Source organism: Thalassophryne amazonica, chromosome 2 (assembly GCF_902500255.1).
Source record: "Thalassophryne amazonica chromosome 2, fThaAma1.1, whole genome shotgun sequence".
In the NCBI taxonomy this organism is placed as follows: domain Eukaryota; kingdom Metazoa; phylum Chordata; class Actinopteri; order Batrachoidiformes; family Batrachoididae; genus Thalassophryne; species Thalassophryne amazonica.
Window position 1 is genome coordinate 71,877,754 of NC_047104.1, and position 19,543 is coordinate 71,897,296.

The window sequence follows — 19,543 nt, forward strand, 5'->3', positions numbered from 1 at the left end:
TGGGTGAGACTTCTTGCTACATAAAGACGAATGTAGACAACATGACAAAAAACAGACAACATTAGTGTTAATCACTGGAATGACAAACTTATATGAACGGACAACCCACATGTCAAGCCATTTTTGTTTCAATATATATACTGTATATACACTAAAAATGAACTCTGGAGACAACAGATATGTACCAAGTGTTTTAGCAGAAACAGAAATTATTTAATTAAAATGCTTTAAATCTCCCTCAAAGACATAATTATTGTGCAACATGAATATCGGATGTGGAATGTACTAATATAAGAAGAGCTCCAGATATGCATCCAGCTCAGGTCATAATGTAGCCTCTATTGCTTCTGTAAATGGAAAGATTGAGTATGCTCAGGAAGAGGACGTTCCAAATGCAGCCAAATCAATAACTTTGCAGCCATTATCTCTAAAATAAACACACAAGTGGATTGCATAATGTGTTATCAGCCCTGATACAAAAGAAGAATTTAGACATTAGTGCAACAACAGATCAAGTGTCAGAAAGAAGAACAAAAACAAATGTCTCAGAAATGGTAAAGTGAAATGTGTATTTTAGCACAATACTTCATTTGTTATAGCAAATGTGTACTCTGTATTGCACAGCGAGTGGACAGAGATCACACCCTCCAACTTAACATGAATCAAAACCATCATCTTGTGAATGACAAAATAAAAATGGCATGTAATAAGAACAAACTCATTAAAATGTGGTGAACTTCAATGCAACAGATCAAGCCAATAAACAACTTTGTTTTGCCTCTGTAATATCTCATTTGCATGTCTGCCACTTGCTGGATGGCTAGTGGACATTGGATTGATGATTGAGTGAGAAAAGGCAGACATAAAAATGCAGTAAATTGGAGAAGTAATAATTTATTTTCTGATTATTTGACAGTGGTTACCTTCTAAAACTGAAAGCAATTCCCACAGAAAGGTTTGTGTGAATTTAGTCATGTTCAGAAAAACAAAGCAAGCCACCTGGGCCAAGCCAGGAACACAGATCATGGGTCTGTGAGACAGAGGGAGAATTACTGCACAGAAACGTACTAAAATCAGAGAAGTTAAGAGCTATTTTCTCATTCTGTTTAATAGCTCTTACATTCTAAAATTCAAGTATATGGTCACAAATCCACACCGGCCTGTGGAAAGGATTTTGTATGAATAAAGCCAAAGTAGACAGTTTTAAAAATTACATAGCTTGATATCCACTTTCTTTTCATCTTCAAAGCCTAGGCGGCCACCAACGCCACTATTATTATCGCATTTTAGACCAGTTTCTCCCTTGCCCTTTCTGTCCAAGGTTTTAGAAAGTTGTTTTCATACAGTTACAATCATTCTTAGAAAATAACATTGTCTGAAAAATTTCAATCAGGCTTCAGGACCAGGCACAGCACTGAATCGGCTCTTTTAAAAGTTCATAATGACATTGCATTCTCAGTAGACGCTAAGCGCCCCATGGTTTTAGTGCTACTGGACTTGACAGCTGATTTTGATACAGTTGACCACTCAGTCCGTCTGTCCAGTCAAAAAAAAAAAAAAAAAAAAAAAAAAAAAATTGCTGTACTCAATGGCATTGTTCTGAAGTGATTCACATCATATCTTTCTGATCAACGTTTTTATGTAATGATTGGCGACCTGTCCTCTTCGAGTGCTGCTCTTGCTTGTGGTGTTCCACAAGGCTCAATCCTTGGCACCAGACTCTTCTCCCTGTACAAGGTGCCACTAAGATCAATCATTGCAAACCACAATGTGTCGTTCCACTGTTATGCAGACGACATTCAAATCTACCTCCCGTTGGAACAAAGTGGCATGGTCATTGGGGGCAAGGTGGCCAGCTGCATCGCAGAAATAAATCAATTGTTGTCTTTGAATTTCCTACACCTAAATGAAGACAAGACGGAGTGTATTTTGTTTGGTGACTCACAAATAATGGACACTGGGAAATTGTCAGAAATGTCAGAAATCTTGGGGTGATGTTTGACAGTGGTTTTAACTTCGACAAACAAATTGACTCTGTGGTCAAATTGAGCTTTTATCAGCTACGGCTTTTAGTGAAGGTGAAGCCTTTTTTAAAATCGTGTAGAGCTGGAAATAGCCATTCATGTTTATTAGTTCTCGGCTGGACTATTGCAATGGATTTTACGTTGGAGTCTCCCAGTTTTCCCTCAGTCAAATTCAACTGGTCCAAAACGCTGCAGCACATCTGTTAACTAACACACATAGACACGACCACATCACCACAGTCCTCTACACTCTGCACTGGCTTCCAGTTCGGGCAAGAATTGATTTTAAAATTCTTATGTTTGTTTTGAAAGCTCTGAATGGTTTGGCCCCACGATACTTATCTGCACCACCACTGACCTGAGTCTTTTTAGATCTAAATTAAAAACCTTCCTGTTTAGAAAAGCTTTTGCACAACCAGCAGCGCTCTGACATTCTATTCGGTTCTTATCTGCAAATATTTTGGATGTATATTTTACTGATGCGTCTGTTTTAAATTTGCTTATCGTCTCATTGTCTTAAGTTATTCTCTATGTTTTTTTATCTGTCTGTGAAGCACTTTGGTCAACCTCTGGTCTGTGGAAACAGCTATATAAATAAACTTTGATGAGAAAATGTAAGGATCCATGTAAGCAAATTCCTGTTTCTACTTTAGACACATGGAGAGATTTAAATTAACTCCTCTGTAATTTGCATTGCAGCAACAAGAGAGTTAAATCTGCAACAAGGCAGAGAACTAGAGAGAGAACACTCCTTATAATGAAACTAGTCACATGATTAAAAAAAAAAATTAAATGCCATCAGCAAAAAAAAGTAGAGGGAAGTAAGAATACAAAGCTGCCCTTAACAGAACATCTGTTCACCCACCCCCCCACCCCCCCGAAAAAAAAAAACAAAAAAAAAAAAAACACACACTTCAAGTCCCATTTACAATAGTCCACCACTGATAGTTGAAGGGCAAGTTCCTGAAAGATGATTTCGATACACACTTTGTTTTGAGTAGATTTAGTTTGACCTTTTAGGGTGACAGTGTACCCAAGCCTGTACCTGGAAAGGGTGGGTTTACTTGTCTACACACACGCATAACCCCAGAATGTGGTAATTTGTGCCGATATCAGCAAAATGTCATGGAAACTCACAGTACTTACTACAACATGACAAATATTCCATATATCAAAACCCAAATGCAATGTGACCTAGTGCAATGTTTTAGACTAATAAATGTTACATTGTTTCTCCATTTTCATAGAAGTTATTGCTAAATTTTGCTTTAATTTTTTATATTTTTGAGATATAGCCATTCAAATTTTTCTTTAGAACTGTTTTCTATTAAAGGTAGAAAAATGATTTGAACTACAAAATAATTGTGATAGCATATTGTCTGCGTTCTGCTGGTTATAATCATTAAAATGTTAAACATACTTGTTTAGTTGTGTACCATTTAATAAACTTAAATTTTTGTATATCATATGAAAGACAAATATACATAAGACATCAATGATGTACACGTTTTCAAAATATATCAATAGAAAGACTAGATACCCAGGCTACTTAAACTTTGTAGTTACATTATAACATAATAGCTTATGAAAAGTTATGTTGTTTCCTTCCCTTTCTTTGTGCGTTTAAATAAGAATTCAATCACAAATCACCTTTGTTGAAGCACTGTATGGTGCCAAATGAAACATAACCAACATCAGTACCTTGAGATATAAGTTGTTTTGCTGAAAAATGAAGCTCCACCACCCACAAGGGACAGCCATGACCAACATCTGAGGAGAGCTAACTACCAGGCATACACCTGGAAGCATACACTGGAGCCTCAGCCAAGTCGATCCAGTCCTGGTAAAAATTGGTGGGAAGAAGAAAATGGCACCTTCGCATTCCTCCTGATGACCACCCCAGCTGTTCCTGCTGCATTCATTGCACTCACCAGGTGTGGTTGTTCTTCAGATTGTTCAATAAACTGAACAACTGCATACCTCTGTGCATGACAATCCAAGCTTTCTGCACTTGCAAACAATAGGCCCCGTCTAAACATCCAGTATGAAACACGAACACTTTGCTGTGATTCAGATGAGGATTCAGACTAAGATCTGTCATTTTTGCTGTCATTACTAACTGTTTATGGGTTTTTAACTCTAAATGGTCTGTTATGCCAGAGGTCACTGAAGATGCACCTTTGTTTTCCACACTTAAGACAAATTAGTGAGTGAAATTGAAAAGCAGGTGGCTGATGTTCAACTTGTTCGGTAGCACTGCACATAACCTGCACTTGCAGCTTGTGGTTAGTTATAATCTGTTGATAGTTATGCAAATGATGACAAGACTATGATTAATCAGTGAACACATTCATCTTCTACTTTTACTGTAGCTTTATCCATAGGCCACATTTGCAGCCGGTGGGTACGTTTGCACTGAGTTGCTAATGGTTGTAAGTCAGAAATGTCTTATTTAATCAGGTAGCTCAAGTAATGTGTACTAATTTGTTTTTACTGAGGCCCTGAAGTTACTTGTTAGTACTGTAAGACAATATAATTCTGTAAATACATTGCTTTAGACTCTTTAGATATTATAAAAGAACAATTCTCCATGGTGCTGTTACATAACTTTTGTAGCTTCATAGCTATGTTATAAGATTGTCATGTAGTCTTAGACTGTAGATGTAAGCTGAAAATTAAACTTACAGCGTAAACTAGAAGCACTCAGAGAATGCAAACCTCCACCGAGGCCATAGGGTCACTGACCCTAAAGAGATTCCCTCCTTCGCACAGTGATCTATTCAATTCAGTGTTACCACCAAAACTATGATACATACACTTTTCTTTCCTTTATATTTGACATCCTTGACCATGAAAACATACCACTAGAACTTGGAATCACTTTTATGTCTTTATTAGTTCAAAGGTTATTGTATAAAAACAGTTTTTCAGTAATGGCGGTTTTCTTCTGGATCTAGCTCCATAACATCTGAAGCTACATCAAATCTGATGACACCTTACTGAATCAGTACAGATTCAGCTACAATTTGATGTTAGTTGTACATCTCTAGCTTCATTTGTCACCTCACACTGACACATTTTCCATTTTCCCTATATTTTTGCATATTCTGGATCACCAGATCTGGAATCCGGATCATCACCAAACTTTGTTGTTTGATATAACATTTGACTATGTTACACCCTAATTTTTTCCAAGCCTTTCTGCCTTGTTTTTGTGGAGTTAGAAACTAGAAAGTCAAAATTCCCCCTATCCCGCAATGAAGAATCCTTTAAAAAAATTCCTGGACCCGGATTGTGATCCAGATCACCACTAAAATTGAATCACTTGTTCCTCTTGTCATTTCCAACCACTCCACAAAATTTCATCAAAATCCGTTCAAAACTTTTTGAGTTATCCTGCTGACAAACAGACAAACAAACAAACGCGACCGAAAACATAACCTCCTTGGCGGAGGTAAAAATATTCTGGTGTAATGTGTGCATGAACATGTGACTGACACTTTATATGTTGCTGTTCGGGCAGAGTTATGTACCATTTAGTACTTCAGATCTTAATTTTTCAGAAATTTCTAAATAATGTATGTGCAAAACCTTTAAGCAAATTTAATGCAAAACAAAGTGTAATAATATATAAATAATGAATGTTTATGAGTTCAATGGTACGAATATTTCATGAGGTGAAAGCTGGAACATACCATTCAACGAGGCGAATATTCGTTCCATTGAAAGAAAGTAAAAACATTCATTATTTGTCAGTCATTTGATATTATATTAATTTATAAACAACAGCAAAGGGACTTACATTTTGGTGCATCACTGCACTGACTTTGTGTACTTCCAGAAAAAAAAAAAAAAAGAAAGCATTTGTGTAAGATCCTCACTCCAGCAAAAAATCAGGTCTGACATCAGCAATCCAACAGAACTGAGTCCGAGTCCAAAAATAATTCTGAGGATGTCGTTCTCAGTGCAGCGAGAAAAAAAAAAAAAAAAAAAAAAAAAATCACGTTAGAAATGAGTCCAGCTTTTTTCTTCCCCCCCTTTCTTCCTGCTAACAGCCTCCAGAGAGCACAGTGGATTTGTTTTGTGTGTGTATGTCTATGTGTGTTTTACAAGCAGCGTCAGTTACCTCAATCAAATTATGTCTCGGGAGAGTCATTGTCGCGCGCACACGCGTGCAACCTGGTCGGCGCTTGTGCATGCCTGTACTACCAAAAAAAAAAAGAAAAAAGACCGAGCGTCCTCAGTGCAGCGAAAAAACAACAAAAAAAAATCATGTCAGAAATGAGTCCAGCTTTTTTTTTTTTCTTTCTGCTAACAGCCTCCAAACAGCACCATGGATTTGTTTTGTGTGTGTGCGCGCACGCATGTGTTGGTGCGCGTGCATGTGCGCACGCGGGCAAGTGTGGGTGTGCACGAGCATGCACATGTGCACGAGGACGTGCGTGATCACGTGTGCGTGCAGAGTGCAATGGTACCAAGCATATAGAACCAAATTTGCACTCTAAATAGAACCAAGCTGCACTCTAAATGCAATGCAACACAAATGGGATGAATTAATCCATGTCATGTGACATGCAAAGCACCAATCAAATGACAAGGCCGTTATATAATACACCATGTTTGGTATATTTGGAAAGCAGAGATTATGAGAAAGATTTTTGCAGTTTAAATCATGTGTCTACCTGTAACTGAAAAACGTTACATTTAATATTTAGCAAGTTTATGTCAAAGCATAATAAATTAAAGCAAAATGTAGCAATAACTTCTCGGCAAAAATGAAAATGGTGAAACAATAACATTTATAAGTTTAAAACATTGCTCTAGGTCACATTCAAGGTTGGGTAGGATTACTTTGAAATGTAATCCAAAAGTAATCAGATTACAAGTAATCCAAATGTATGTACATACATACATACATGTAATCCACATGTATTCCTTCAAAGTAATCTTACCCAACCCTGATCACAGTGTTTAGTTTAGAAACATCTGGGTTTTGATATATGGAATATTTGTCATTTTGTAGCCGGTACTGAGAGTTCCCATGAAATGTTTGCTGACGTTGGCATAAATTACACCACTCTTGGGTTATGCATGCGCATAGACAAGTAAACCTGAAGGAAACCCACACTTTCAGGGTACAGGCTTGGGTACCCCAACACCCCAAGAGGTCAAACTAAATCTACTCAAAAGTTATTATAAAAAAAAACTATTTCCAAGCCTCTTTTGAAAACTGGCCCTTCAACTATGAACTATTTCTACAAAATCTGAAAGAGCCTTTTAAGTAGATAATATTTTTCAACATCCCAAGTTATTATGTTTTCTGTAAATAGGAGTCCACAAACAGAGAAAAACAGCTGTTTTCTATTAATCTGTCAACTACAGAAATGTGTAAATGTGCTCAAGGAGGGGAATTAATAATAAATGAAATGTAGCCCTCCATAGATTTCAAAGCATCTGCATTTCTCTTTTTGTAAGAGATAAATGGCACAAAACAGTTTACAGTTGAAATGACTGAGCTGCAAATTTGAGGAAGTGAAAACTGTGTCACATGAAGCTGGGGGCAAATATGTCAAACAAACAGCTAACAACTGCAAAAATCAGCTCACTGAGTCACACAGCTGTGTGGTGGTAGGCCTGGCATGTTCAAAACGTCAGGTTCCTCATCTTAAAAAGCTCACCATTAGAGTGACATTTTGTAGCACAAAGTTTCTGAAGGCTTCAAAAGACCAAGATATTGTCAGTTTCCTCAAAGATGGGACACTTCCCATCAAGGTAAATCAGTACCCAAACCACAAAGAATAGAGGTTTCAGTTTGTTAATACTCTTCTCAAGTAGAATAGCTGCTTTACACACAACAACTTTTACAATGTCAAGTTAAATATTCCCATGTGAGTACACAAGTGCTCGATCTATGGACATAACATAGCAAACAGTAGCGGTACATCTTTAAAGAGAAACATTTAGAAAATTCTGGACATTTCCTCCCAGAAATTAGGCATAAGACCTTGAGTTGGGGCCAAGAAGTACATGTTGATATCATGTTGAAATGTTAATGTGTGTGTGTGTGTTACATACAATTCAAATCCCATAGTTTTGTTTTATTACAGCTTTAAAAATGCATTTGTTTTCTATTATCTGAAACAACAGACACACACACACACGTCGGTGTATATATTTTGCCAGACCCAGCAAACTTACAGCTAGCGATGTTTTGCCGGATCTCCTGTCTGATTGGCTAATTCAAAAGACGTCATCGGTACCAGAACCTGTGATTAAATCAGCTCTGACAAAATTGAACTGGACGATATTTCGCCGTACGCGGCTTGTGCTGTTTTGCCGTCCGTCTAAATTTATTCACAACGAAACGGCCGCAGCCAGGCGGGAATTTAAAGGCAATCGGAGTTTAAGATCTCCTTATTTCACATTCATGATAGTAGCTTGATATTGGTGATTTTCATTATTCAAAATTGGCATATTTTACCATTCACTATTTTCACGGGTGGACTGATCGAAGGTTTTGCAGACATGGCACTGACAGAGAAAAAAACAGGATAAACACACATGCCAACGTGGACTTCTGGCATGGTGAAAAGCGCCGGTGGAAATCATTTTGGGCACGGTGGAAATATTCGCCACACTGTGGAAATAATTTTGGCGCGGCTATGCCACGTTTTTGAGTTGCTTTTAGCATCTGAGACTCCCTCCGCCAGTAGGTGATTTTCCGTTCTGATTCAAACGACTTTATGGCACCCAAAACGGTATAGAATCCCTCTGCCAGTAGGTGATTTTCTGTTCCAAAACACGGTGGAAATAATTTTGGCGCGGCTATGCCACATTTTTGAGTTGCTTTTAGCATCCGAGACTCCCTCCGCCGGTAGGTGATTTTCTGTTCTGATTCAAACGACTTTATGGCACCCAAAACGGTATAGAATCCCTCTGCCAGTAGGTGATTTTCTGTTCCAAAACACGGTGGAAATAATTTTGGGCACGGCTATGCCACATTTTTGAGCTGCTTTTAGAGTCCGAGAATGCCTCCACCAGTAGGTGATTTTCTGTTCCGAAATGACTTTATGGCACCCAAAACAGCATTTAAAGATGAAAAATTAGCAACAACACTCAATGCCGAGGGCACCGCCATGTTGAAATACCCTCTACATTGACATCATTTGAACTAGCCAATCAGCGAGGAGATCCGGTCAAATATTGCTAGGCGCGCATTTGCCATATCTGACAAAATATACACTACCTATATATACTCAACAAAAATATAAACGCAACACTTTTGGTTTTGCTCCCATTTTGTATGAGATGAACTCAAAGATCTAAAACTTTTTCCACATACACAATATCACCATTTCCCTCAAATATTGTTCACAAACCAGTCTAAATCTGTGATAGTGAGCACTTCTCCTTTGCTGAGATAATCCATCCCACCTCACAGGTGTGCCATATCAAGATGCTGATTAGACACCATGATTAGTGCACAGGTGTGCCTTAGACTGCCCACAATAAAAGGCCACTCTGAAAGGTGCAGTTTTGTTTTATTGGGGGGGGGATACCAGTCAGTATCTGGTGTGACCACCATTTGCCTCATGCAGTGCAACACATCTCCTTCGCATCATCCGTGAAGAGAACACCTCTCCAACGTGCCAAACACCAGCGAATGTGAGCATTTGCCCACTCAAGTCGGTTACGACGACGAACTGGAGTCAGGTCGAGACCCCGATGAGGACGACGAGCATGCAGATGAGCTTCCCTGAGACGGTTTCTGACAGTTTGTGCAGAAATTCTTTGGTTATGCAAACCGATTGTTTCAGCAGCTGTCCGAGTGGCTGGTCTCAGACGATCTTGGAGGTGAACATGTTGGATGTGGAGGTCCTGGACTGGTGTGGTTACACGTGGTCTGCGGTTGTGAGGCTGGTTGGATGTACTGCCAAATTCTCTGAAACGCCTTTGGAGATGGCTTATGGTAGAGAAATGAACATTCAATACACGAGCAACAGCTCTGGTTGACATTCCTGCTGTCAGCATGCCAATTGCACGCTCCCTCAAATCTTGCGACATCTGTGACATTGTGCTGTGTGATAAAACTGCACCTTTCAGAGTGGCCTTTTATTGTGGACAGTCTAAGGCACACCTGTGCACTAATCATGGTGTCTAATCAGCATCTTGATATGGCACACCTGTGAGGTGGGATGGATTATCTCAGCAAAGGAGAAGTGCTCACTATCACAGATTTAGACTGGTTTGTGAACAATATTTGAGGGAAATGGTGATATTGTGTATGTGGAAAAAGTTTTAGATCTTTGAGTTCATCTCGTACAAAATGGGAGCAAAACCAAAAGTGTTGCGTTTATATTTTTGTTGAGTGTATATTAGCAGTTATCAAGTTGTTCACCAATGAATATGGCTTTATACACCCTGAAGAAACCCATACACCCCGAGGTCGAAGGCCAAAGGGAGTATGGGTTTCTGAGGTGTTAGCGGAGGTTAGCCTGTAAGCTTGCCATCGTGCTGATAATCATTTGAATACATTTGTTTAATGAAGCTGCTGTAAATGAAGAAATTCATCAAAATATCAACATAAGTTGCAAAGGTGTTTTGCTTCTTTCATCATCCATCCACCTCAAGTTCCAAGCTCTGTTTTCTAAGCGAGGTGGAAAGAATTGTACGTGACACCTGATTGGCTGATTACTTGGGTGGTATGAAAAATATTACCCGTCCGCGAAAAGGGTGTATTGCTATTTATTCTTTAGTGTTTTAGCCAATCATATTGGCGTATCATTTATAGGTATATATATTTATTATTTATTTTTATTTATTTAATGACCTCACATGGCCCACCAACAGTACCTTGAGGGCCCACACGTTGGGAAAACCCCCACCTTAAAAAATATTTTTAAGCAAAAGTTAACTCTTCTCTTCAATATTGAGTCCTGATTTAGTGGGAAAAATTTTTGCATTTGTTGGTTTTTATATAACCCTGCACCGATCTACAGATACATGTGATGTCTGACGTTCGATGTGTTTGTCGGACAAAACAACAGTTTGAATGGAACTATGGAGGCTGAATCAGAATATTTGAGTTGCAGGTTTCATCACCTTCTGACATTTAGTGTCAAGCGATAAAGAGTAGTTTCATTTACACTTGGCCTCTTACTGTAGTTATGTTTCTTATGTCTTTAATTTCATTTAACTTCAGGTTTTAAGTTACTGTTTATTTCGCAACATTTTTTTTTCCTGAGTCATTTCCTGGTGTCGTCATTCATGTGTGAACTGTCCTTTCAATTAACATGGGAAAAACACGACTAAATGAATACATAAATAATCCTGAAATTTGTAAAGTTCTTGAATATAATAACTGACCTTTAAAATATTAACTCAGCATATTGTTTCTAGTATTGTCTGATCTAGTTTCAAGTGTTACTGTAAACTTGGATTGAACTGGCAGCGCTAAATGCTAACAGCGCGCAAACAAAAACAGAAATCTATTACCTGTCGCTTATTTATTATCAGCTGCTGATATTAAATCGGCTACTTCTTCAGCTCCAGACTCCCCTCTCCGTCCTGTCAGTCACCGGACAAAAACGACTCGGGGAACACAACTCCTCTGATACTTATTCCTGAAACACAGTCACATGGACACAGCTCATGTGATCGTTAGTGAGATTGTTTTTTCCCCCCTTTTTTATTGCGCATGTGCACAGACCTTTAGTTCGTCTTTCTCTTCCGGTGGTTTAAGTTTAGTTGCCCACAACAACCACTATCACGTTTTTGACAGAAAGTGGAGAGCTATAAAGTGGATTCAGAGACACGGGTGGCTCTAGCTCATGGTTCGATGGGGCTGTAGCCCCCCAAAGAATATCAAGAGCTCCCTCAGAAAAATGACAATTGCCATTAAAACATCTCCCTCTGTGTTCAGCATGTTTCTCACTACCATTCTCTGATAAAGGCAATGTAAAGGTCATCTCACTCCTGGTGGAGTAAGTTGTGGGTTGTGACAAAATTTTGTATGCCTGGCTCAAGTAATGGTAGCCTCTACGAGCCAAAATATGAAAATATGTCAATCAGGTTTAATGTTGTTGTTCAATGACATATTACAGATATGTAAAACAAGTGGTTTCAAGACTAAATTTTGTATGTAGCAAGAGAAGCGCTACATAAACACAGTCATCAAATTTGGGAACTTTGAGAATGTTAATATAAAACACAAACCATGTTTGACTATAAAAGGTAGATGGAAATAAATTTATGCAATTTGTCACCTTTAAGGAATGAGGTTAAAGAAAAATGCTATTTTACAATGTTAAAATACATGAATGCAGATTCATATCACTGGCAAAAGTAAAATTTCATCATAATCAGACAAAAACACAGGAGTGACCACATAACGTCTGCGAACTATAACCTACCAATCTGTAGGTAAATAAAAGTCTAAAATAGTGTTTAATAAAATTGGGTAAGCTTGAAAATATACATATTGCTATCTGAGTGTCACAATGATCCTCACTTTTGTCTACTTAAAAAAGTTCTCATCACATCTGAAGCACATTTGAATACATTTTTCCTCAGTCTTAGGTGCTTCATATTTGTTTGTTTATTTAGATTTGCTATGTCTAAGCAAGGTGCTTTTCATGTAAAATGCTTCTGGGGGCTTAAAAAAAAAATCAATAAATGGTACTTCTTTTGCCATACAGTATTATATACTGATCTTAGAAGACTTGGTTTTATATTTGCCAACAGTCACTTTGAGCATTATAAAAAATGAAATCCTACCATTACTTAATCTATTTATGTCAGCCTGTTACACATACAAGTTGGTTATTTATTTCATTCATTTCATTTCTTTATTTTGCCTTCAAAGGAAGAGATAATAAATAAACATACACATATATAAAAGTCACATATATAAAAATCAAGGAGAGTGGTTCCGGAGCCGGAGGCAGTTGCAAGGTATCGACAGGCACAAAGGGCAGCAGCCTCTGCTGTGGGGGAGGCAAAGCAGTGGGTGTGGGAGGAGTTCAAAGCAACCATGGAGAAGGACTTTTAGTTGGCACCAAGGCACTTCTGGTGGACCGTGAGGCACCTCAGGAGGGGAAAACGGGGAACCATCCAAGCTGTCTACAGTAAGGATGGGACTCTGTTGACTTCAACTGAGGATGTAATCCGGCGCTGCAAGGAACGCTTTGAGGAACTCCTGCATCAGACCGGAGTGCCCTCTATAGTAGGGGCAGTGCTGGAGGCTGATGGAGGATTTTCATCAATTTCTCCACAGTGGCAAGGCCCCGGGAGTTGATGAGATCCATCCTGAAATGCTGAAGGCTCTGGTTGTGGAGGGACTGTCTTGGATGAGATGTCTCTTCAACATTGCGTTGAGGTCTGGGACAGTGCCTAAGGAGTGGCAAACTGGGGTGGTGGTCCCCACATTTAAAAAGGATGACCAGAGAGTGTGTGCATCACACTACCCAGCCTCCCTGGTAAAGTCTACTCCAGGGTGCTGGAAAGGAGGGTTCGGCCAATAGTCGAACCTCTGATTGAAGAGGGTCAGTGCGGGTTCCACCCTGGTCGTGGAACAACCGACCAGCTCTTCACTCTCACAAGGATCCTGGAGGGTGCCTGGGAGTATGTCCATCCAGTCTACATGTGTTTTGTGGACTTGGAGAAGGCATATGGTCAGGTACCCCAGGAGATACTGTGGGAGGTGCTGCCGGAGTATGGAGTGAGGGGGTCCCTTCTCAGGGCCATCCAATCTCTGTACTCACAAAGCGAGAGCTGTGTTCAAGTGCTCGTCAGTACGTCAGACTCATTTCTGGTGGGGGTTGGCCTCTGTCGGGGCTGCATCTTGTCACCAATCCTGTTTATGTTATTCATGGACAGGATATCAAGGCATAGTCGAGGGAGAAGGGTTTCTAGTTTGGTGGCCTCAGGGATTCATCACTGTTTTTTGCAGATGATGTGGTTCTGTTGGCTTCATCAGCCTGTGACCTCCAAGACTCACTGGATCGGGTCGCAGTTGAGTGTGAAGTGGCTGGGATGATGATCAGCAACTCTAAATCTGAGGCCATGGGTTTCAGCAGGAAACCAATGGATTGCTTACTCCGGGTAGGGAATGAGGTCTTGCCCCAAATAAAGGAGTTCAAGTACCTCAGGGTCTTGTTCACAAGTGAGGGATCAATAGAGCGTGAAATTGGCCGGAGAATCGGCGCAGCAGGGGCAGTATTGCATTCACTCTACCGTACTGTTGTGACGAAAAGCAAAACTCTTGATCTAATGGACAATCTTGAATGGGCTTCTTTAAGACCGTGGCTGGTGTCTCCCTTAGAGATAGGGTAAGAAGTTCGGTCATCCGTGGGGAGCTCGGAGTAAAGCCACTGCTCCTTCCCGTTGAAAGGGGCCAGCTGAGGTAGTTTGGGCATCTGGTAAGGATGCCCCCTGGGCGCCTCCCTAGGGTGGTGTTCCAGGCAGGTCCATCTGGGAGGAGACCCTGGGGAAGACCCAAGACTAGGTGGAGAAATTATATCTCCACACTGGCCTGGGAGCGTCTCAGGATCCTCCAGTCATGGGTGGTCAATGTGGAACGGGAAAGGGAAGTCTGGGGTCCCCTGCTGGAGCTGTTGCCCCCACGACCTGATCCCAGATAAGCGGTTGAAGATGAGTGATGATGATGAGTGATGATATATAAAAATCACATTTAAAATTCAACCATCAGAAATAATGCATTGACTAAAATGGCATCAATAAAAGGTATACCAAAAGTATAAATCACCTGTAAAATCCAAACATCACAAATAACAATACATCAACTAAAATAGCATCAGTGAAAGGTTTATAACTTGTATAGGATCATGATGACTAGTCAAAAGCTGCCTCACACTGTCGAATGATCCATCACTTGTGATAGAAGTACTTTTAACATCTCTGCAGACTGTGTATATAGGAAACATAATATACAATTATGTTAAGAATTGTAACTAGTTTCCCCTTGTTTGTTGTTCATTGGTCATACATACGTATGTGGTATACGTATTTCCACAGAAGACTCTGACGGCCGAGCAGCTTTCTCTTCCCTTTATCAGTCTCTTCCCTTTATCAGTCACATGACTTTTAAAAAACCGAGTGTAACCAAAGCACACCAACTTCAGTCCTTGTTGAAGCCAGTTGCATAGCAGTAGACTCTTACATGGCCAAAAAAGTTTGTTGAATCAGGCAAACTGATAAGATCTTTTTTATACCTCAATCAGCTAATTTTTCTTATTAAAACATGTCAGCACATTTTCATCAATTATGATATGAATTACACTGTGCTGGATGGTTAAATACAAACATTATGAATTTGCACTCTGAAAATGTAAATATATTCAGCCTGCATGTGCGGTGAGCAGAGTATTGTAATTGCACCTATTTGATAATATGTGTGTAAAAAGAATTATTTAAACAAATAAACCTCTGCATGGATTTTCACAAAACCTGGTGGGACTATCACTAGGCTACGCTATCAGCTACGCCATGACTTCAAGCAAGCTGTAAAAAAAAAAATAATCTACATAATGATCACCCAGTGATTTTAAAGAAGTCTTTTGAGGAATACACTCCTGATTGAACAGGGGCTCTATATCTAGATTATATCAGGGTTTTATGACTTTAAAAAAAAAAAAAACTCACTCCATAGATGATGTAAGGAATAAATGGGAGACTGAAGGGAACCTAATAATCTCAAATGAAGAAACTTCTAGTTGCTGTCAATTTCAATGGAAATGTACTAATTCATAAACATGGAGAGAATGTTGTGAAGGTGTAGGAACACAGACCCACAACAGGGGGCGTTAAATGAACGGACAATGGATAAGCCAAACAGTAACAATTTAATGTTGTGAAGTGCACAACGGAATACAGGCAAACAGTTTTGGTACCACAGACAATTATATGTAGCATGACGTGTGGGCAGGTTTGAGGATAGGAGACGTCCGCCCCGAACCGAGCCGGATCCCACACGGCCTTCACCACCAACGGATCTGAAGAACACCGGAGCCGCCAAGTCCTGGATCCCCAGGTGACCACCGTCTCCAGCTGTCAGACCTGGTACTGCTGGCAGAGAACAGAAACAGTATTGATGAGTGTGAGTTCGCACACTCAGTAATCCCACAGTCTGTGTTCTTTTGGGAGGGAGCACCTCCACCTCCAATCACACACTCGTGCAGCTCCTGTCTAACCACTTATCTGGTTGGGGTGTGAAGCGAAGCCGTCGCTGATCACACCAAACGCCAATCCCTCAGATAAGGCACACCACAGGAAAACGGCTGCAAAGAAGTTCAGACTCTAAGTCAGAGTTAAGTGTAGCAGAGAAATTACCTCTCTAGTGGCTGATTTCTCAGCGGGGAGGTGGAGTTGTAGTCTGGCCTTTATGGTGGTGGTGATGAACTGTGGATGAGTGACAGCTGGTGCTGATGATGAGTGACAGCTGTCACTCCCGGTTGCTCCGACGCCCTCTCGTGCTTGAAGCCCGCACGAAGTCCAGGCCGATGTGAGACCGGGGCAATGAGGCACGGGCAAAGGCTGGAGGAGGCCCTGGGTCTTTTGATGGTCCGCTTTGCCCCTGACGCAGGTGGTGCAGGCCTGGACGTACTCCCAGACGTCGGCTTCCAGAGACGCCCACCAGAAGCGCTGCCCGACAACTGCCACGGTTCTTCGCACCCCTGGATGGCAGGAGAGCTTGGAACCGTGACAGAAGTCCAGGACAGCAGCTCTTGCTTCTGGTGGGACGTATAGTCTGTTCTTTGGGCCGGTCCCCGGGTCCGGGTTCCGTGTCAGGGCCTCCCGGACGGTCTTCTCCACATCCCAGGTGAGGGTGGCCATGACAGTGGACTCGGGGATGATGGTTTCGGTTGGGTCTGACAGCTCGGTCCTGACCTCCTCTTCGTGCACCCGGGACAGGGCATCAGATCATTGGTTCTTCGTCCCGGGGCGGTATGTGATCCGAAAGTCAAAATGCCCGAAGAACAGTGACCAGCGGGCTTGCCTGGGGTTCAGACGCTTGGCGGTCCGAATGTACTCCAGGTTCCGATGGTCAGTGAAAACCGTGAACGGTACCGAAGCTCCCTCCAACAGGTGTCTCCACTCCTCCAGAGCCTCCTTCACTGCAAGAAGTTCCCGATTGCCGACGTCATAATTCCTTTCAACCGGGGTCAACCTGCGGGAAAAATAGGCACATGGGTGGAGAACCTTGTCGGACTCCCTGCTCTGGGACAGCACAGCTCCTATCCCTGAGTCAGAGGCGTCCACTTCGACTATAAACTGGCGACTTGGATCGGGCTGCACCAGAACTGGTGCAGTCGAGAACCAGCGTTTCAACTCCCTAAACGCGGCTTCGCACTGATCCGACCAGGTGAAGGGGACTTTTGTGGAGGTCAGGGCTGTCAGGGGACTAACCACCTGACTATAGCCCTTGATGAACCTCCGGTAAAAATTAGCAAAACCGAGGAACTGTTGTAGTTTCCTACGGTTTGTTGGTTGGGGCCAATCTCTCACCGCCGCTACCTTGGCCGGATCAGGGGCGACGGAGTTGGAGGAGATTATGAACCCCAGGAAGGACAAAGAAGTACGGTGGAACTCGCACTTCTCGCCCTTCACAAACAGCCGGTTCAACAACCGCTGCAGGACCTGACGTACATGCGTAACATGAGTCTCAGGATCCGGGGAAAAGATGAGTATATCGTCCAGATATACGAAGACAAACCCATGCAGGAAGTCCCGCAAGACATCGTTTACCAAAGCTTGGAACGTCGCGGGGGCATTAGTGAGGCCGAACGGCATGACCAGGTACTCAAAGTGACCTAACAGGGTGTTAAATGCCGTCTTCCATTCGTCTCCCTTCCGGATCCGAACCAGGTGGTACGCATTCCTAAGATCCAGTTTTGTGAATATTTGGGCTCCATGCAGGGGCGTGAACACTGAATCTAACAGGGGCAGAGGGTATCGGTTGTGAACCGTGATTTCGTTCAGCCCCCTGTAATCAATGCATGGACGGAGTCCGCCGTCTGTCTTGCCCACAAAAAAGAAACCAGCACCCATCGGGGAGGTGGAATTCCGGATCAGCCCGGCAGCTAATGAGTCCCGGATGTAGGTCTCCATTGATTCTCGCTCAGGACGTGAGAGGTTGTACAGCCTGCTGGACGGGTACTCAATGCCCGGGATCAAATCAATGGCACAATCATACGGACGGTGCGGGGGAAGAGTGAGCGCCACATCTTTGCTGAAAACATCAGCAAGATCGTGGTACTCCCTTGGCACCGCCGTCAGAATGGGGGGGACTTTAACCTCCTCACTAGCTGTCACACCAGGCGGAACCGAGGATCCGAGACATTCCCGGTGGCAGGTTTCGCTCCACTGAGCCACAACCCCAGACGGCCAATCAATCCGAGGATTGTGTTTTATCATCCAAGGATAACCCAATATCACACGGGAGATAGAAGGTGTTACATAAAACACAATCTCCTCCCTGTGATTACCAGACACCACCAATGTCACTGGCTGTGTCTGGTGTGTGATTAATGGAAGAAGGGTGCTATCTAGTGCCCGTACCTTCAAAGGTGAAGGTAGAGCCACTAGAGGGAGCCCGACTTCCCTTGCCCATCTGCTGTCCAGCAGATTCCCCTTTTACCCCGTGTCCACCAGTGCTGGGGCATGAAGGGTTAGATCCCCACTCAGGATCGTGACTGGGATGCGTGCAGATTTTCGGGGTCTCCCCGCGTGGGTATTGTGACCCACCCTTAGCCCAGTCTCTAAGGACGAGTGCTGCTGTATTGACCGTTTGGGGCATTTTTTTCTGTGTGTGCTCGGTTGAGCTGCAGAGAAAACACTCCCCACGGACCAGCCTCCTTTGTCTCTGATCTGATCGCCTTTTGGCCCTGCTCGTTTCCATAGCAACGTCAGCAGGGGGAGCTGTCGTCACGTGGAGTGCCCTGGCTGTGGAGCGTGGGGAAGTCGGCTCCCTTTTGGACCCGGGAGGAAGAGGGACGGCTTGTGCCTGACCATGCCCTTCGTCTCGCTTCCGTCTGTGTTCTGTTAATCGGTTGTCTAACCGTATAACCAGGTCAATAAGCCCGTCTAAATCCCGCGGCTCGTCCTTCGCCACCAGGTGCTCCTTAAGGACCAGAGACAGTCCGTTTACAAAGGAGGCACGGAGCGCAACAGCATTCCAGCCGGCTCGCACTGCCGCAATGCGGAAGTCGACTGCATACTTAGCTGCGCTCCGACACCCCTGCCTGATTGACAGCAGCAAGTTCGAAGCAGATTCACCTCTATGGGGGGTGATCAAAAACCTGCTTGAACTCCCTCACAAACCCAGTATACGTCGTTAGGAGCCGTGAATTCTGTTCCCAGAGCGCCGTAGCCCAGGCGCGTGCCTCTCCTCGAAGCAGATTTATTACGTAAGCCACCCGGCTGGCATCTGACGCGTACATGACGGGACGCTGTGAAAAGACGAGCGAGCACTGCATTAAGAAGTCCGCGCACGTCTCGAC

At 42.4% G+C, this 19,543-nt stretch overlaps 1 protein-coding gene across 1 annotated transcript in view; it reads right to left on the minus strand.

Annotated features, from left to right (window-relative positions):
* The window catches only part of ctsba (cathepsin Ba), a 62,614-nt gene extending 50,937 nt beyond the window's left edge, over positions 1–11,677 (minus strand). The window contains exon 1 of the mRNA XM_034187754.1: positions 11,520–11,677. The gene's annotated coding sequence lies outside the window, so the exon portion shown is untranslated. The remainder of the gene's footprint in view (positions 1–11,519) is intronic.
* Between the last annotated feature and the right edge of the window lie 7,866 nt (positions 11,678–19,543).